Source organism: Protopterus annectens, chromosome 9.part0 (genome assembly GCF_019279795.1).
Source record: "Protopterus annectens isolate FY-2018-M chromosome 9.part0, PAN1.0, whole genome shotgun sequence".
In the NCBI taxonomy this organism is placed as follows: domain Eukaryota; kingdom Metazoa; phylum Chordata; order Ceratodontiformes; family Protopteridae; genus Protopterus; species Protopterus annectens.
The window spans coordinates 1145528642-1145534731 of NC_056743.1; the positions used below are offsets into that span (position 1 = coordinate 1145528642).

General features: G+C 39.9%; 1 non-coding gene across 1 annotated transcript; it reads left to right on the plus strand.

Moving 5' to 3' along the window:
* Window positions 1-4451: 4451 nt before the first annotated feature.
* On the plus strand, window positions 4452-4523 carry TRNAA-UGC. Its single transcript has one exon. It is a non-coding gene; the product is annotated as a tRNA-Ala (tRNA).
* The last annotated feature ends 1567 nt before the right edge of the window (window positions 4524-6090 follow it).

The window sequence follows — 6090 nt, forward strand, 5'->3', positions numbered from 1 at the left end:
AGGCGTCAGACACATCATGCAGAAGTTAGCAAACATCCTGTCCACACACACTACATCAAGAAGTAGTATAGAATGGCTATCCCAGTGCACATGAAGGTTTGTTAACATTAAACATCCTTGCTATGGGGATCTTTCAGCATCTGACAGGTGATACCACTGGAGGTTTGCAGGTGTCAGTCTCATGAATCCTATGCTAGTATCCTGATGTGAAGCCGTAGCATGTGGCAGGGCATATATAGTTCCTCAGACAGCAGTGGAAAGAGACACTACTATGTTAGCATTGTATGACATAGGCCTTTTTCCTGAGATCATGGAGTTATTATCTGTACCTGATTTAATGTAAATTCTCCACCTGCTCCACATGGCATTCAGTATATCAACCAGAAAAAGATTCTACTCCATCAACATTAATCACTTTTCAGTGAAGAGATACATGCTACCATACCTCTTACCTCTTAGGGCAAGAAATCTGGACAAAGCCAAAAACTTTAGGGGGGGGTCAAAAGCCAAAAAGTCAGAGGTGGATTTTAAATATTGCTCTAGTAAACTTACAAAGTTGGTGGAATAAAACTTTTACACTACTTTACATTTTCTGAAGGACATGAAGTCTGAAACTCAAATGTATGTCATTATTTAATGACTTCAGTCCTCAATAATTTGCTAGAAAACCACAAGTTTTCTGAGGAATAGACCTAAAATAAGAAAAAAATATCTGCGAAAACTGTGAAACTCCAGACAGTTGAGAGGTATGGCTGCTACTTTCCTGTCGTTCAAAGATATTCTACCTCTAGTTAGATCCTACAGACATCCCAGAGGTTGTGCCTGTGCTACAGTCAGAACTCAGAGTTAACTCACTAGAGAGTTTGTTGCCAGGGTCCCGCCTATCAGACATTCAAGTCTTCCTAATTCACCAATAGCATTACATGAGAACTTGTCCATTGCCTTCCCTTGTAAAAACTTAAAATATTTTAAATATAGATGGTTAATTTACCAAAACAACCAAACCATTTTACTTACACTTCTGCAGTGGGTGAGGTTTATCTGTTCATTAGCAGATTTATGCTTTAAGGAGTCACATAAAACAATAATGTATTTACACAAACTTGAAACTGAAGTCTAATGTTGTTGCTCAAACATTTTACTCATCCTAAGAAACATGATCATCATGCCTATATAGCAGCACCTGGGGCCTGTTTTTGCAGCTAAAACCATCAAAGTAACAAAGCAATACAGTCTACATTACTATGAATATGTATGACCAAAAAAACAATTTACACATGACTCTTGCCTTTTATATTTATCAGATGGAGCTAAATGCAATTGATAGGTCTAAACAAACTATACATTACCAATTTGCAGCATGTCTTATTAAATGTAGTATCTGTAATACACTGATTTCAGCTCCACTGCTTATGTTGAAAAATATATTTGGGGATAGTCATGAACAAATCACAGCATTACATAAAACATATGTGATGAGCATTGGAATGCATAGTAGGGCAATTCAGAGTTATCTGCACTTGTCTAGAGGAACAGCAAAATATGCATTGTATGTAAATGACTGCATAATTGCACGCAAATGAGTGTCAGCATACTAATGATCATCACTGCTTATGCAAATGATGAAATTAAGCATGGCGGAGAGATTAAGAAGCTTGAGACATAAGTAGAATGAACTGTAGCGATCTTCTGTTCGAATGCCATGGTGTTATGGTGTGCAGGAGATTTACTTGCATTAAGATGCTAAAGTAGCATCAGTATTAGTAGCAACATGTGTTAGTAACTGTGTTCAAGCCTATAGTGTCGCATGTCACTGAGGGGTCCATCACCAGCTAGCATACCATTTCCTCTATGCTCAGGGGATTGTCAACTACTACTATGGGATCAGAGGCATCAGACACATCATACAGAAGTTAGCCGACATGCTGCCCACACATTGCATCAAGAAATAGTATGGAATGGCTATCCCAGTGCACATGAAGGTTTGTTAACATTAAACATCCTTGCTATGGGGATCTTTCAGCATCTGACAGGTGATTCTACTAGAGATTTGCAGGTGTCAGTCTCATGAATCCTATGCTAGTATCCTGATGTGAAGCCATAGCATGTGGCAGAGCATATATAGTTTCCTCAGACAGCAGTGGAAAGATACACTACTATGTTAACATTGTATGACATAGGCATTTTTCCTGAGATCATGGAGTTATTATCTGCATCTGATTTAATGTCATTTCTTCACGTGCTCCACATTGCATTCAGTATATCAACTAGAAAAAGATTCTACTCCATCGACTGCCAGTTGCAGTGCAATGGACAAGAGTATTGTATACAATGTGTATATGTATCATCCAGGCTGATCCCATAGTTCAGACATCTGGCACATATGAGATCTGTGCCAGTATTTTATCTGGGGGTGCCACTGACAAACATTATGTCCTGCATGAACTGTACCTAAGTATGTTGCCAGCAGACAACTTATAATACTGTCCGCAGCTGTGTGTGTGTGTTGCAGTTGATACAGGATATGTTTGAACACATGGCCAATGTCCTATATCCATATCTTCTAACCCATCAAGGAGATAACATCTGGCAGCAGGCTGTTGCAGACTAAGAGTAACATCTGACATGTATTTGTACTTTAAGACTCTCTTCCACTAATTAATATACGTATATATGTATATATATATAGTAGCGGACTGCAGAATGCACTTGATACTTGCACTAAGATGTCTGTGATCTGAACCAGATTACACAATATAGTGCATTACCCCATTAGGCCACTCAGCTCTGGTAATGTGCAAACAGATATAATTTCAGAATGCCACAGTACTGCCTGACAGACCTGTTGCAACAGAGGAGGAGTCAGCCAGGGAGAAAGAGGAACTGGCTGCACTAATACCCCTTGAGAGACAGAGGTAGGCACAATATGTGTTTGCACTGGTCCAGCTGTAGACCATGAGAACAACACAGAATGAAACTGATATCTGCATAAACACACACATGCTATGTATTACAATGCATTTCCTGGCCATGCAGTATATCAGACATTACCTTATCTACACAACTTAGCAGAGTGAGCAGAGCACAGCCATTGCCATTTGCACAGGTGGGTTGTGGCAGAGTAGCAAGTAACAACAATGCTACTAAAGGTGAAAGGGATATGGGAGGTGGATGCATTAGCTACTCAAGTAGATAGCAGAGAGTGGAGAGTCAGGCAGAAACATAGCTGGTTCAATCTGGTTAAAAGTTGGTATTGCATTAAAAAGAGATCAGGACTGTCTGATCATACCTTCCCCCAACACTGTGCTCCTAAGGCAGTTGAGTCTCTTGACCTACCTTAGATATGTTACTGGAATCAGGGATCACATGTTATCATATTTTGGGGTGTGGCTTCCATGTCATGAACATTGGCCAGGTGTACCATATGCGCCAGCATTGTCAGGGCTGGATGCATGCTGCAGGAGGGACAGTTTACCACTGTGAAAGCTTGCATAGAACCATGCCATAGAGAACACCCACTTCTTGCCACTACACTGAGTAGGACAACTAGGGATTGGGATGCTGTGGAACTGTGGGACTAAGAGTGTCTTACCTGGTGGGGTATCCCTTCAGTGAATCCAAAAAAAAAAATTGTCAATAAGCATGAGAATGTCATTGCTTAGGGTTGGAGGCACCCATGGCTGAAGTGAAAGTGATTTAGTCTCTGGTACAGTGGGTGCCATCAATATCAACCCTATCTGTGACGATTCAGTGTGTATCCATTTCCTTGCACCATTGCAACAGGCATTTGCCAGTATCCACAGGGCTGTATCAATGGATTCCAGTCAGACACGATTATGTATACTTGTTTCAGGTCTCCATATGCCATGTCATTTTGCAGGTGGTGCAAGTTATCTCACAGATTCTGTGGCTGCTGCACTTATTGTAAAAGGTCATGTAGTACACTTACTGTCTCTATCAGGTTGTGGTGTAGTGGCTGCCTGTGCCTGTATCACTGACCTGCACATCTGTAGTGGTGCAAGGAAATGGATGCAAGTTGAATGGTCACTCAAGTCAGAAAATGAGCTGAAGTCATTGCAGTGATGCACAGCTAGATGTTTTCTCCATATGGTGAGTACATACACCTTAGCAGATGTGCAGATCCTGAATGCCATTTGTACTAGCAATTCCTGTGTAGTTGGATGAGCTAACCTGGACAAGATGTCCAGTGTTAAACATAGGCAATGTTAGATATTCAGCCAGCTCTTCCATTATCAAGTAACACATGGGAATGTGCCTGTGCCCTACAGTGTTAACAGTGCTGAAACTGCCACTGTGCCTTCAAACTTTGTTATGTGTATCCTACCATCATCATGAACCACAGGTGACCTACTGACATCAGTTATGCACTGAGGTCTTGTGCTAGACCCTTCACCACTGTGACCTCTGAAGGCATAAAGATGATATAGCAAGGGGATGTAGCTCAGTGGTAGAGCGCATGCTTTGCATGTATGAGGCCCCGGGTTCAATCCCCGGCATCTCCACTTTGGTTGGGAGGGTGGCTTAATGGTTAAGGTGTTTGCCTTACAAACACAAGGTGCAGGGTTTGAGTCTCACAAGGGATAACTGGCTAGGCTTAAAATGGCTCGCAAGGGCAGTTAGCTTAGTACTAATCTATGAACCTATGAACATACTTGGTGCAAAAATGGGAAACATATGCAACTTTGCCAAACAAGTGAAACATATATTAGCTCATGTCAATTAGCAAATAGGATCATAGGTACTTATTAGGCTACTTATCTGTGAGAATCTTTAGAAGCCTTGACCTGCATTCCCATGAAGTTTACAGCCCTTGTAATTTAAGTAAAAATAACCCAGAGCTAGACAGAATATTTACATTGCCCTGATCCATAAGGGTCATGAGTACTAAAGGTGGTGGTGGGGGGGTAAATTTGCATTTCCCATACATTTGCCCAGATTAAATTTGAGTAGAGGAAGGGAAGTACTTTGCTTCATGTGGAGAGGAAGATGATTCCAAAGAAGTGCTGTTCTCTGTAATACATACTTTTTCTTCCAACATGTTCTATTTTAGTTGTAGAACATATTAACATCTCTTGAGCAGTGCATATTTGACTTGTTTTCTGCTGACTATCACTGATCTCTGTCTGGATTTGATTTTGGATTAAAGTTATTCCTTTAAGGTTTGGTTATTCCTATTTTTTATCTCTTATATTGCATTTTGTTTTAAGCTGTTTGTTCTTTTTGGAGTTTCAAGAGTCTCAGTTAGGGTTAGTTAGAAAACAATTCCATTGCAGACAATGAATAACATCCAGCTAATTAATGGGAGGAGCTGAGAAATAGCATTCCTCATTTAACTACAGAAATTAGTAGCATCTTTATTTAGCTGTAGTGCTTGTTTGACTTGCTGTTCTTTCCTGACTATTGCTGATCTGTGTCTGCATTTGATTTTTCCCATCCAACCTGTTATTATTGTACTTTTCAACTTGGTAGTCCTTGAGTTGCCCGCCATTACTATAAATCTGATTTTGGACACTCCTCTCAGTCTCATCTTATCAGCTCATTCTACTGAGCACAGAGAAATCAGCTGAAAAGAACTTCCCTTTTAGCCTCTTAAATATGAACTATCTTCTGTCACCTACCTTTCCACTTACTAAAAAAGAAAGAAAAAAAAAACACTTTATTCAGCTGGTTTTAATATATTTGTGCTTTTTCCTATTTTATTCAGCTATTTGCTGCATTTTCTTAAATTGTTCAGTCGCATTTAATCTGCTGCATTTATTACGGCTTGTTAGTAGCCTGATTACATTTTAACTGTTATTGTAAGCCTCTTAGTTTTAGCACTTTGGGCATCAAACTAGTTATCTTACATAAGGAAGGTTTATGGTCTACACTCTTGTTCATAGGTTCATAGGGTCTATATTAGAAGAGTGAATGCTTAAAATAGCGAACGCTCTTCTATTGAACTGAAAAACCCAAAACTATAAAATGATGAAGGCTTGCATCAGTGTTTTTTACCCAAGGGGAAAAAAATCGCAGATCCAAAAAAATATATGAATGTGCCCCCTCAACCCCCAAATTAAATATACCAAC